This window comes from Papaver somniferum, unplaced genomic scaffold, assembly GCF_003573695.1.
Source record: "Papaver somniferum cultivar HN1 unplaced genomic scaffold, ASM357369v1 unplaced-scaffold_150, whole genome shotgun sequence".
Lineage (NCBI taxonomy): Eukaryota > Viridiplantae > Streptophyta > Magnoliopsida > Ranunculales > Papaveraceae > Papaver > Papaver somniferum.
In genome coordinates, this window is record NW_020624377.1 from 103,731 (window position 1) to 119,393 (window position 15,663).

The window sequence follows — 15,663 nt, forward strand, 5'->3', positions numbered from 1 at the left end:
TTTGAAACCCTAAATTGCTGTCCCCAAAGAATATATATCCAACTTCTTAGGTTGCAAGTCACGTACGTGTACTCCTGATGGTTTTTGGATTTTCAAGAATGTCTTCCCCCTCTTCTTGCTATGGTGGTTTTGCAAAAGGATTTCTTGACAAAGGTGTTGAAGTTGATTCCAAGAAAAAGATAACACTTGTAGATGAAGATCATCCCAATGCTTCATGCTTCTTTGATTATTCTCATGAAGATGTTGAGAAGGATGATATGATCTCTGCTAAAGTTATTCATGACTTTCTTAAGTACTTTGGGGAAGCAAAACAACAGCTTGTTGATACTCTAAAAGGTCTTGATAAAGTGAAATCTGAGTTGGAAAAGGTTGTATCTGACCTTGGTCTCATAAAATCTCAAATCAATGATCTTCGTAAAGAGAATCATCTCTCTGATAATGCAGGGAAGGATGTCGTTCACAAGCCGGAAGACTCCTTGTCTTGTGAGGATCAAGTTGTGCCCTTATCCCTATTCGCTGTCAGGGAAACAATGGAGTCTGATTCTCTCTAGCTTGTCTTTTTAGATGCCTAGGATGTCTTCTTTTTGGATTAGTTGTAAGAATAACTAGTGCTTTGAATAGCGATGATTGTGACTACACATCGCTATTTTTGTTTTTCATCTTCTTGTGTTATTTTTTTGGTTTATTGGTTATTAAATTCTAAAAATATTTGGAGGATGATGTTTATTGTAGTATTTTAATGGTTTGTGATATTGCAATATTTTTCTGGGATATGTAATGTTTACGTCCGTGAACTTGAAGGTCCCATATTGCAGTCAAAAGTAAAGTCGTTCATGAATCGGTATTCGTATTGATGAAAGGACGAATGGACTTTTGACATATACAAAAGTTATGCCTATGCAATCATGAATTTATGGAAAATAGGATCAAATCTTTTGTTCAACAAGGATAAAGTCTATTATGTCGTTATGATGGAAAATAGAATAGATCCTTGTATGTTATCCACGGTATTGATCTTCATTGATCCATTTTATTATGTTTTACCGTGAAGGCTCCATTGTGTGTCTTATGTTGAGCACCTTACAACTAAGTCGATTTACCTTGGCTTTGTTGGTTGTTCCATAAGATGATATATGTCGAGCATTATAAACTAAATTAATCAACTAGTTTGGTTATTTAGTTACTACTCCATAAGTCTTCTTTCTTATGTTGAGTACATATACAATTAAGGTTGTCATATTCTATGATGAACTTAGTCGGGGTTCCATAAGTTCTCTTATGTTGAGCCCAAAATAATTAAATTGATTACTTCGGTGATTAGTTTGGTTGTTTGTATTCCAATTAGATTAATTATAGGTTCCCTTGTAATTAATCTAGTTGAATTTTCATATATTCCACAAGTTCTTGTGTTGAGTATATGAACGGATACACTATCATGTTCTTTGGTTAATGTAGTCATATATTTCGTAAGGTTTTCCTTATGTTGAGTATTTGAACGGTTAAGCTCTTTGTGATTGACTTAGTCGTAGCTCCGTGAGTTTACTTATGTTGAGAACTTTCAATTAAATTGATTACTTTTGTGGTTTGATTTAGTTGCGTATTCCAATTGAATTAATCATGGGTTTACTTGTGGTTAATTTGGTTGAGCTTTGGATATATAAAATCATTCCTATGGTTTGGTGTCCAATAAAAAATCCTTATTTTCTTTCGAAATTAAGGTCGCTTTTGTTGTTCTCTCGGGAATGACATCAAATGGGGGGGAGTTCTTTTGAACTTGTGCTTAATGGTAATATCTTGCGGGGAGTGCGGCTGTGGAATTTTATAGGGGTTATCTTGTATCTTAAAACTCCTTGATGAATGTTGTTAGATTCGGCTATTAGATTGCATCTAAATTAAGTTGGTATGTATTTTTCTTTTGGTCATGAAATATCTCTTGTGGAAATTTCATTATGATCCCATTCTTGTACCTTTACCAATTTTATTGACAAAAAGGGGGAGAAATATTGTAGTTCACACTACAAATACATATGATTTTCGGATCATTGTGTAAGGGGGGGAGTGGTTTCCATGATCGAGATGGAGTATTAACTAAGGGGGAGTGATACATATCACCGTAGTATTATTGTTAAAGTCGTGATACAATTGGACTTTGATGTTATATAATAATACTATGACACTATATAATAATGATCGAGAATCTCGATTTCTCTCATCATTATAGCTACGGATCTTCAACAACGATGGTGCTAAACTTACAACCTTTGGGATCATTGGAGTACTTGTAAGGACGAAGATTTCAAGGAACGTTGAAGATTATACTATGGAATAGGAGACACTAAAGTTTATCTTTTCTGTATTCCATATGTATTAATAGTTTTGTCACTAAAATTGACAAAGGGGGAGATTGTTAGAGCATAGATCGGTCAACCTCGCATGCGTTGCTATCTCAAGCATGTTTGTCAATGTTCGTGATCAAAACTATAAGTCTTGATTTCTAGCCTACATAGATAAGTATCGGACTAGGATAGAAAAGTGTAGTTGAGTTTAAGGACTTCATGGTGATTCATCATACAACGACGAAGATCTATACAAGGAACCGTGAAACTTCATAAACAAAAAGGTATGTGGAGACTTGAACTTATCTATCACTCAAAAGTCTATCTCTTTTATCTCCTACTTCTTATGAGACAAAAGTCGTATGCTATATAGACTAGATCATACACATTTGACATTGCGAGCTGAGCATTCATTGCTTATATTTTATCTCGAAATCGTGTGTTGGTAAAGCATTTCGCTTTGATCAATTTTATCTTCACCTAGTGACGAAAGTCATGAAAAGTTTCAATCACTTTGAGAATTGCTCTGACGTGAATCGGTCTGTGAATAACGGCTACATAGCGTTCTCTGAGAATGTCTCAGTAATTGAAATGAGAGTTTAGGTTACATAACCATGTATTCCTTGAACCGAAGTTTTCGAACTTTGTTGATCAAGAGAAATCGGGAGGATTGTGGAATTGACTTGCCAAGTCCGCGAACTGTCGGAAGTTCTCGACCGAGAATTTCTGTTGGGATTTTCCGAAACTCATTTGTGTGCTTAGTCCGCAAACCCAGTCCGCGAACTGGCGGAAGTTCTCTTTCCGAGAATTTCTGCTGAGTTTGGAAAACTCAACCGATTAACTTAAGTCCGCGAACTTGTTTGTGAACTTAAGAGGTTATGATCTAAAGATGTGCTCTGAACATGAAACATTAAATTACTAAGGAATGCTTTATGCAAACCGTGGCTATAATGTTCATGAGCCGATTCAATCAAATCCAATCGAATCATCTTTGTTTCAATTGTGTCTTGTGTAGTTACATAAGATCTCACAGCAATTGAACAACTCTTTAACTAGTTCATTTGAGTCAATTGAAATAGTTATGGTGAAGAAGAACAAGGTTAATATGATATGCTCATATGGTTAACCTTTTGGGTTACTATGTTGAACCAACATACACGTACACGTTTGGGCATGGTTTTCACGAACCCAGTAAACATCTACCCAAGTGTGTGTGACAAGCTAAGTTTTCGATCTAATGGTTGAGAAATATTAGGTTGAATTTAAATCAGGTTTTCATCTGACGGTGAATAAGGATTGCTTTGTAACTAAGGAAAAACCCTGATTTGAAGGATATATAAAGGAGACATCTAGCATTGTGCAAAACTAATCCCCACACGTCTGTGTGCTACTAGTGAGCCCGCTAGAGTAGATCTCCATTAACCTTTGATTTTCTTCTCTAAAATCAGGTTAACGACTTGAATACTTCATTGGGATTGTGAAGCCAGACCGATACTACTTTATCGTAGTTGTGTGATCTGATCTTGCATCTTCTATCGTACGAGTACAATCGATTGATTGGCTTGAGATCGTGAGAGTTCTTCGATAGGAAAGATAAAGAAGTCACAAACATCGTCGTCTCACTGTTTGTGATTCCTCGACAAACCTCATGTGTAGTTAGGAAGGATTGTATAGAGGTGATTGATTAATCTAGGCTGTTCTTCGGGAATGTAAGACCGGATTATCAATTGGTTCCTGTTCACCTTGATTTTATATCAAAAGACAGAACAAAACCTAGGGTTTATCTGTGGGAGGCAGATTTATCCTTTGATAGACTTTTATGTGTGAGACAGATCTGTTTATTATCAAGTATGTGATTCTGGGTTACAACAACTCTTGGTTGTGGGTGAGATCAGCTAAGGGAATCAAGTGTGCAGTATCCTGCTGGGATCAGAGGCGTAGGAGTACAACTGTACCTTGGATCGGTGGGAGACTGATTGGGTTCAACTGTAGTCCAGTCTGAAGTTAGTTTGCAGTAGGCTAGTGTCCGTAGCAGCTTAATACAGTGTGTATTCAATCTGGACTAGGTCCCGTGGTTTTTCTGCACTTGCAGTTTCCTCGTTAACAAAATTTATGGTGTCTGTGTTATTTCTTTTCCGCATTATATTTTGTATAATTGAAATAATACATGTTGTGCGTTCGTGATCATCAATTGGAAATCCAACCTTTGGTTGTTGATTGATATTGATTGATCCTTGGACATTGGTCTTTGGTACCGTCCAAGTATTCCTTGTATTTGATAAAGACTCGCTATTGTTTTTAGCTTGAGTAAAAACCAAATCAAGAGAGAGATATTAACTCCTTGAGATACTTTTATCTAGATTGAGTCTGACTGTCTAGTTGATTCTCTAGCAAAGTATTTCGGAGTTAGTCCATACAGATTGCTAAGCGAAATATTGGGTGGTGTTGTTAGACCCCCGTTTTTTCAGCAATAATGCTGCTGTCCATAATTTGTCTTCCTTCGACGTACGCTGATTGCTGATGACTGATGAGCTTGGGAAGCACTCTTTTAAGTCTAGTAGAAATAACTTTAGATATAATCTTGTTGATGCTACTCATAAGACTTATAGGTCTAAAGTATGTAAAGTTCTCTAAATCTTGAACCTTGGGAGTCAATATAAAAAAGGTAGACTTAAGCCGCCAATCAATGGATTTTCGATAGAACAGCTGGTCCATAACCTTTAAGATATCAGATTTCATAAAATCCCAACACTTGGATATAACAAAGATGGGCATTCCGTCAGGACCTGGAGCTTTCTCTTGACCAAGATTTGAAATTGCCTGATGCACTTCGTCCTCAGAAAAATGTGTTTCAAGAGAATGAGCTTCCTCAATAGTTATAGAAGGAAAGTTGAGTCCATCAAGCTGCGGTCTGGAGTCAAACTTTTCTTGGAATAAGCCTTGATAGTAAGAAATAATTTTCTTTTTGATGATGTTTTTGTCGCTAGTTAGAACACCATTAATCTTTAATTGCCAAAAACTCTTACCTCTTTGCTTGGAGGAAGCATACTTGTGGAAAAAATGGGCGTTGTTCTCAAACTCTTCAACCCAATTTATATTAGCACGTTGTTTCCAGAACTCATTGTGCATTTTGGCAAGTTTCTTGAACTCAGCTATAGCAACTACTTTAGCCTCCACCAACTGAGCATTATCAGGGTCCAAAACCAGTTTAGAGTAAGAATTTGATTTTCGACTAAATTCACTTGAATGAGGAGTCAATTTTTCCAAAAACTTCTCGATTCCACACTTCTAATTTTTCCTTGAGAGCTTGCATCTTTTTGGCTAAAATGTAGCCCGGAGAACCTTCAAAACTAAAAGATAACCACCACTCTTTCATGAGCCGCAGTAAAGAACTAGCCTCCAGCCACATTTTTTCAAATCTGCAAGGAGTAGGACCCCAACCATCACTTTGAGTAGTTAACACAATCGGAAAGTGATCGGAGAAAGGCTTAGGTAGCACAGCTTGCTCTATGCGAATAAAATTGTCCTCCCACTGTGACGAGATAAGAAACCTATCAAGCTTGCTCCAAGATGAGTTCCTACTCCAGGTGAAATGAGAACCAATAAGAGGAAGATCCATCAACTGTTGATTTTGCACTAATGATTCAAATTTCTTCATAGATTTCGTAAGGTAAGGTCTGCCAGACCTTTCATGCATAAATCTAGTGGAATTAAAATCCCCACAAAGAACCCAACGCTCATTCCAAAGATTTCGAATATCTCTTAACTCAACCCAAAATTGATTCTTCTCATAATTCAACACTGGACCGTAAACAGTAGTAAGAAGCCAACTGAAATTATTACTAGGAAAATGACACTTTAAGGAAATGGAAAAAGCACCTAGGAGAGAATCTGTTACCGTCACCTTATTGCAATTCCAAACAACAATATGCCCCCTGAGAGACCACGAGAATCAAGAGCAATCCAATCGAAATTGTTGCTCCCCCAAAATTGCTTGACCTGAGATCTTTGCCACTTAGCTACATGAGTTTCTTGAATGCACAGAATATCTGGTTTCCACAAACTTACAAACACCTTGAGTTCATCCCTTTTGTTACTGTCACGAAGGCCTTGGATATTCCAAGAAATTATCTTTGTATTCATGGATCAACAAGATTAACTGATGCAATTGCTTCCATTGATTAGTTTTCCTTGTCCTCACTTGACTGATTATGAATGTCAAGAAGAACAAATTGATTATTATTGGTTGAATTATCCATTAGTGCCTCCAGTTGTTCTTGCGGTTGCTTGAAAGAGACACCTATAATTGGCCCTACGTCCTGAAAAATATTGACCAATTTCCTGAGTTCACGGAAATCCTCCTCATCAACAACTTTTCTGGTGTTTTTTGGTGAATCAAGTTGAATGGTGATTTTCTCTTTTTCCATTGTTAGCTCCGGTTCAAGAATTTCGTCAGTTTGAAGAAGAGAATCGACTGAGTTAGACTCATTAAAAGAAACGTTCCTATCTTGGATTTGGGCTTGGTCTGCTGGTATTAAAACATTGTCTTGATATATTCCAGGGCCTTCGTCACCTCTTGGATTAACCCACCCACCCCTCTGAGATTGAAGTTGACGTAAGATTTACACCCAAATCAAATTCAAAATTTGAAACTACATTTATTGCAGGCTGTTGGGGTAGTAGAGGCTTAAATGCAAACAGTACTTCATCTACCTCCTGAACACAACTGAAATCTCTGCGCTGCTCAGAGTCATTGACCAACCTCGAAGGGAACATCACCATTTCCTCTTCTAGCCCTACATTAGCTTCCTTATTATCGATACTGCCATTTCCCAAAGAAGAATGAGCTAAAGAAATATTTTGCTGGAGATGGATTTGAATTGTTTCTTGATCTCTTATGAACTTGTCGCTTGATTCAACAGTTTGAAGTTCAGATTGATCTATGAGATCAAGAATTTCCCCCGCAATAGGAAACGATAGACCATTCATATACATCATCTTAAACTCAACTGGCGAATGAACTGGTCCAGCAACTTGCATAAAAATTGCTGAGTAATTAGAGCCATTGAGTGAATTAATGTGAGGAGCAACTAACCCTCCCCACATTTTTCCAATTTTCCTGAAGGTTTTGAGACCCATTCCATTCTTTAAATCTCATCACCAATTCATTCTTGACCCATTCCCGTCTTGAAAGAATCTCTGTTTTCTTGGTTGGAGAATCAACAAACAGAAGAGCAAGAGATTTTGAAGTGGAAATCGGAGAAAGAGACACCGTTCCTTGAAGATTGAAGAGAGACTTAACCAAGGAACCTTAGGATCATTAACTTCACAAATTAGAGCTCCATTCCATCTGTTAGTGTAGCAATCAGAAACTTTTTCCCTTGGACGAGAAATGGGATTCACAATACCGGGTGAAGCAGGTTGAAAAAGAGTATTCAAGCTTACACAGAATTTAATTGCTTCCACAAAATTACTCCAACCCCTACCGTCACCACCACCAGGGAAAAAACAAACCTGAGCTGGATCACGTTTGGCACTGAACTTGGTTAATTTGATCATTTCACCTTTACCAAAGAAGTTCTGAACCATTGAAAGTTTATCATTTTTGTTAAAACTCCAATAAGTTGCCTTTTCCCGGATGATTCTTGTTCAAGGATAGAACTAACCCATTCTAACGCTTCTAGAGAAATTATGAACTCCTTAAACCCCATATTATTTCCTTCAGAGAAGCCATTACAACACCATTTACTTGTTGGTTAAACTTCAACATAGAGGTCACTAACAAGCTGGTTAGGACAAGATTAGGAAATTGATGTAATCTTAAGGGAATTAGAAGTCATCTAGTTCTAAGAAAAGAAAAGACATGTAATAAGGTAATAGGACTAGGAAAAGGAATTCATAGTTCTATATATATATGATCACCAAAGTTGTGGTTTATCATATGAGCAAGATTAAAGCTTGTGTTTAGTTTTGAGAGATTTTCTAAACATCAATAAAGAGAGTTGTCTTTATATAAGCTAAGTTTCATCTTGCAGTTGTCATTAATTGGTATCAGAGCTTGTTTCTGAGCCATGGAAAACGAGACCACCATTGTGGGTGCAAAACAGTTCACGCCACCATCAATACAAGTTCCAATCCTCAACGCCACAAACTACACAGTATGGGCCATGAGAATGAAGGTACTGATGAAAATCTACAAAGTTTGGGAAACAATTGATCCTGGTACATTGGACCCAGACAAAAACAATGTTGCCATTGGATTACTCTTTCAAGCAATACCAGAATGTCTTGTTCTACAAGTTGGTGAACAGGAAACTTCAAAGAAAATTTGGGATGCAATAAAGGCACGTAATCTCGGAGCTGATCGAGTTAAAGAAGCCCGTCTGCAAACCTTAATGTCTGAATTTGAAAGAGTGAAGATGAAAGACACTGATACTATTGATAGCTTTGCAGGAAAGCTATCAGAGATAGCCTCAAAAGCTGCGTCACTTGGACAATCCATTGATGAAGATAAACTGGTAAAGAAGTTTCTCAATAGTTTACCAAGATCCAAGTATATTCATATCATAGCTTCTCTCGAACAAGTCTTAGATTTAAAGAAGACTAGCTATGAAGATATAATTGGAAGATTGAAAGCATATGAAGAGAGAATCCTTGATGAAGAAAACAATGGAGAAACTCAAGGAAAACTCTTGTACACAAACTCTTACCAACAAAACTCTGCGACAAGAGGAAGAGGTCGTGGAAGAGGTGGAAGAGGAAACAGAGGCCGAGGAAGGGGAGGAAGGTTTAACTCACAAGATAGAACAACAAGTCAGAATGATCAAAACCAAGGGAAAGAAAAGAAGGATATATCAAACATTATTTGTTACAGATGTGATAAACTAGGACACTTCTCCTTTGTATGCCCTGAAAGAATACAAAAGATGGAAGAAACAAACAAGAATGAAACAAGGGAAGCAAATACAACTCTTTTCATGCACGAAGTTGTATTCTTAAACGAAGGGAAACTAATACCAAAGAACTACGAATCAAAGGATGGATAAGAAGGAATCTGGTATTTAGATAATGGAGCCAGCAATCACATGACTGGTAAGAGACACTACTTTTCTGAACTCAATGAGAAAATCAAAGGACAAGTGAAGTTTGGGGATGAATCTTCTGTAGAAATTGAATGGAAAGGATCAATTCTATTTTAGAGCAAGACCGGAGAACAGAAGCTTGTCACAAACATCTACTTCATCCCAAACTTACAAAGCAACATTCTAAGTTTAGGACAAGCTACAAAAGTTGGATGTGATGTTAGAATGCGACAAGATTATCTAACAGTTCATGACCCAAGTGGAAGACTTTTAGTTAGAGTCTCACGCTCACAGAATAGACTCTACAAGATAAGTCTCATGATTGGATGGCCATTGTGTCTGAATATGAGACTGGAAGATCAGACATGGAAGTGGCACGCAAGGTTAGGACACATAAGTTTCAGAACCTTAAAAACTATGTCTCAGAACAAGATGGTTCGAGGGCTACCACAACAAAACGGAGTGGTGGAGAGGAGAAACAGGACTCTAATGGAGATGACAAGAAGTTTTTTAAAGGCTATGCAGGTACCTAATTATCTATGGGGAGAAGCTGTACGACACTCCACATACCTAATAAACAGGATACCTACGAAAGCTCTGAAAGACATGACTCCATATGAAAGTTTGCGAAAGATAAAACCAAACATAGATCATTTAAGAGTGTTTGGTTGCAAAGCATACGCAAAAGTTGATTTTGCAATTCTTAAGAAACTGGATGATCGATCTCAGACTCTTGTGAATCTAGGAATTGAGCCTGGATCCAAAGCTTACAGATTATTCAATCCAACAACGAAAAGAGTAATAGTGAGTCGAGATGTGGTATTCAATGAAAAGGCAAACTGGAACTGGAAAGAAACTAATGATGGACCAAGTAGGGATCCAGGAATGTTTCACATGAGATGGGGTCAAGTAATTGATGAAGGCGAAGGACCCATAATCATCAATACCAATGGAAACAATGATGTTAATCAAGAAGAAGAAGAGAATAATGAAAACACTGAGAATAACGAAGAAGAAGAAGAAGAAGAAGAAAAAGAAAAAGAAGAGATCGATGAAATAACTCAACCCGTTCCACTGCGAAAATCAACAAGACAGATACAAAAGCCACAGTATCTGGAGGATTATGTTCTTCAAGCTGCAGAAGAATGTGAGATTATGCTACTTTCTGTTAATGATGAACCAAGGAATTTTCAGGAAGCAAAGGTCTCGACTAAATGGACACAAGCATGTAGAGAAGAAATTATTTCAATCAACAGAAACAAGACTTGGTTTCTAGTTGATAAGCCAGGTGGGGTAAAAGTGATTGGTCTTAAGTGGATCTTCAAAATAAAACGGAATGCTGATGGTACTGTCAACAAATATATGGCAAGACTTGTATCTAAGGGATACGTTTAAGAATCAGGCATAGACTTTGATGAAGTTTTCGCACCAGTTGCTAGACTAGAGACAATTCGTCTCTTAATAGCAGAAGCAGCATCAAACTCATGGTAAATTCACCACTTAGACGTTAAGACAGCATTCTTACATGGTGAATTGCGAGAAGATGTGTATGTTGAACAACCAGAAGGTTTTGAAGTAAAAGGACAAGAGCATAAGGTTTATAAGTTATCAAAAGCTCTATATGGTCTAAGGCAAGCTCCTCGATCCTGGAATACAAAGTTAGATCAAATCTTAAGAGAAGTCATATTTGTTAAGTGCTCTAAAGAAACATCAGTATACAGAAGAGAAGAAAAGGGAACGCTTCTTGTGATTGCAGTCTATGTAGATGATCTATTTTTGACTGGCAACTCCCTTAAGGTGATCAATGAGTTCAAGAGAGAAATGTCATCAAAGCTTGAGATGTCAGACCTCGGAAAACTCACTTATTACCTTGGCATAGAAGTCCATCAAGGAGTGGATGGGATTCAGATTAAACAAGAAGCTTATGCAAGGAGAATCCTGAAAGAAGCAGGACTTGAAACTTGTAATCCAACTAAGATACTAATGGAGTTTGGACTTAAAGTTTCAAAGGCACAAGAAGAAGCAGAGATTGATTCAACGAGTTATAGAAGAAATGTTGGATGCCTAAGATACTTATTACACACAAGACCAGATTTGGCTTTCTCTGTGGGAGTAGCAAGCCGTTATATGCAGAGTCCACGCAAGTCTCATGGTGATGTAATAAAGAAGATATTGAGATATCTAAGAGGAACAATCAGCTGTGGATTGAAGTATGGTCGAGGAGGATCAAGAGGAATTGTTGGGTATAGTGACAGCAGTCATAATATTGACCAAGATGATGGAAAAGGTACAACTGGTCATATATTTTATATAGGTGAAGCACCTATTACATGGTGTTCACAGAAGCAAGACAATGTAGCCCTCTCATCCTGTGAAGCTGAGTTTATGGCCGCAACAGAAGCAGCTAAACAATCAATATGGCTTCAAGAACTGTTGGGTGAAATCAAAGGAAGACAACCTGAAAAAGTTCTCATCAAGATTGATAATAAGTCTGCAATTGCACTCACTAAAAATCCAGTGTTTCATGGGAAGAAGAAACACATTCACAAAAGGTATCATTTCATACGAGAATGCATCGAGAAGGAGGTCATTAACGTAGAACACATACCTGGAACTGAGCAGAAGGCAGATATATTGACAAAGGCATTATCTCGGATCAAGTTTGAAGAAATGATACAATTGATTGGAGTACAAGATATGTCACGGGTAAGGTTGAAGCTTAACGGGGAGAATGTTGGTTAAACTTCAACATAGAAGTCACTAACAAGTTGGTTAGGACAAGATTAGGAAATTGATGTAGTCCTAAGGGAATTAGAAGTCATCTAGTTCTAAGAAAAGGAAAGACATGTAAAAAGGTAATAGGACTAGGAAAAGGAATTCATATTTCTATATATATATGATCACCAAAGTTGTGGTTTATCAAATGAGCAAGACTAGAGCTTGTGTTTAGTTTTGAGAAATTTTCTAAACATCAATAAAGAGAGTTGTCTTTATATAAGCTAAGTTTCATCTTACAGTTTCCATTATTACTTTTACCCCATTAAGATCTGTTCCCAGTTGATACACACTGTTTAGTACCGTAAGAAATAACTGCTGCTGATTTTCCATTAAATGTGCCTCCACCATGACTAATTCCATTAAAGTTTCCATTTGAACCTGATACTACTGATTTCCATGATGTTCCACTCTGTTGATGAAGAAAAGGGCCCATAATGGGTGAAGAAGAAGATACCTACCTCAGAGCTCTCAATTGGAAGAGACAGAAAAAAAAGAAGTTTATTTTGCTTCCCTAAATACATTTTATGTTGTCGTTTATTTCTATTTATTATGGATCCTAATTAATTTGGAAAATGAAGAAGAGAAATTATTAGCGGAAACATTTTTTCCAGCAACAACAAGGATTTATGCAACAGTTGGATCAAATTGATGCAGGTTTAGACGATCATCGAACGATCACCAACACCATGCTACAATTATACACGGGGATAGTTCCGCGAGATCTGGAACCAGGAGATGTATTTATAAGAAGATATACGTGGAGATTTCAGGAGGAAGGATACAACAAATGACGCGTGATTATTTTATTAATAGAATTGCGTACTTTGATCAAGATGTTCAACGTCGTTATCTCATGCCACAACACTTGGTCATGCGGGTTATTGGTTAGCTTTTTCGGGTAAACCCTCAACTCAACTATCAACTTAATACACGAAATGTATGGACATAGTCCTGAACAAAATGTCATTGCATCTCTAAGGATTCTAGGTTATGGTGCATCCGCGGATGACTGCGACGAATACGTTTGTATGGCTAAAACAACAACATACTAAAATCTCATAATTTTTTGTGAAACTGTAGTCGACCATTTTGGTCGACGTTTTTTAAGGAAACCAACACAAGATGATGTCGACCGACTACTAGCTCAAAATAAGAAGAAAGGCTTTCCTGGAATCATAGGTAGCCTTGATTAATTGCATGCATTGGATGTGGCGCGGATGTTCGTATGCTTGGCAATGTCGGTATAAGGGCCACTACACAAAACCAACTGTGGTTCTGGAAGCGAAAAATCTTTATGATTGTTGGATATGGCATGCTTTTTTTTTGCCTCCCGGGTTGCCACAACAATATCAATATCTTGCATAAATCACCATTGTTTGAAAAATTGAAGTATTGATATCTTCAAGTTGTTAATTTCACCATCAACGATAATAAATATAACATGGGGTATTTTCTGGCGAATGGAATTTATCCAACGTGGTCAACTTTAGTTCAAGATTACGCTGAGGTACCCCAAAATGGGAAATTTTCTCGTGCTCAACCGTTTTTCTTTGATCAGTAAATAATTTTGATGCTGGCGAGTTTCGAACTCATGTCACTGGTATCATCACCCAGTAACTTTACCATTGTACTAAAGTGACACCGTCTCACAAGTTATTTAAGAAAAAATAAATGGCGTGTAGGAAAAATGTCGAACGATCATTCGGAATTTTGAAGAGAAAGTTCCATATAATTTGTGGACCATATTGTTCGTTTAAATTAATAAAAATGATTATGATTATGCTCAATTACATCATTTTGAATAACATGGTAGTCGAGGAAACTCGATAGGATAAAGGTTGGACAAGTTAAAAAATTCAATAGTATTATTTACTTAGTGACTCCAATATAGATTACTTGAGCTTTTAAGGTGAGAAATTACTCAATAATTACCATGATTCACATAAAATAAAAAAACAACTCCGACAGCAGGATTGGTAATACCAAATTATTCATAAATTACCATAATATCAAAACAATTTGGAATCCTGTAGTAGCCACGCCACAGAAGTCATGGATTTTACTATTTCTATCTGAATCAAGATCTTGGGTACCGATCCTAAAAATATCTTATCTTTGGTACAAAAATGACGTACAAACTGAGAAAAAAAAACGTCAAAAAAAATTGGAAGATAGATAGACCCCCTACCAGTCTTGGAGGGCAGAAATCATTTAGGGGGTGGCGACCTTGTATACGTAAATCTTTGAGGTTAAGTTGCATTTCAAATTGTTTCATTGATTTTTAAATCTTTTATCAATTTGTTGTAATAGCTAATTTATACATGTTTAAGCTACAACAAAGAAAAACCAAAGAGCAATAACAAAGAATAAGAAGTTCGAGTTTCATGCACGAAGCATGCTTCCACATCCTTGGAAAACTGAACTGATATAAACCTGATGCGTTGAATGGGTATCAAGTACCAAAGGAATCCCCATATGAAAACGCAGAGGATACCAAATACACCCAACTTTTTCGTTCGACAACCTGTATAGACAAAACTTAATACAATAGCAAGTAGACCAACTGAATGATCCTTGACAATATGTTTATACCTCTAACCTCTACTCAATCAGTTTATATATAGATGTAGGTTCCTTGAACCTGATTGTTAAGCAGAGTATTTGGACAATTCCAAAATCAATATCTAAGATCAATCTAATCTTATCCGGAATTCTATCAAGTGATTAAACTTGTTATCTATCTTTCAACGCACAAATTATACAATAAACAGGTCTCGTAATCGATTACAATTCAATAGACGTATCTACTTAGATTGAATACGTACGAACCTGTGCAAATCCAATTATAAAGATAAACAGTATAATGCGGAAAAAGAAAAACAAAATACACCAGAAATTTTGTTAGTGAGGATACCATAATAACAGAAAAACCCCGGGACCGCATCCAGATTTCAACTCCACACTGTATTAAGACGCTACAGCACTAGCATATACTATCAGACTTCGGATTGGAATGTAGTTGAGACTGAATCCCCCTCCAATCGATTCTGTTACAGAAGCGCTCCTTACGTCCCTTGAACCTCGCAAGGATCTACGTAATTGATTCCCTAAGCTGACGTCCTTTACAGCCTAAGAGTTGCTTCAGCCGAAGTGAAGACTTTTGAGACCAATTTGCCTCTAACAGATAAGCCTATTTGATTTCCCTTTAGATCAAATATCAAGGTGTGGAAATCTGTTTGCAATAAAAAAATCTGGAAAACCTCATAAATTCAGAACTTATGACTCCCAGAGAGAATCCTATATTCCTAACCACCTCTCTAGAACTATCTTCAAAAGATCAACTAAGATCAGTTTTAGATATCTATCTTGAGGAATCACAAAGTCTGAGATGAAGACAACTTTGCAATTTTTATTTATCTTGCATGAAAGAGATTATGAAAACCCTCGATAACAGAAAAGCAAGATCA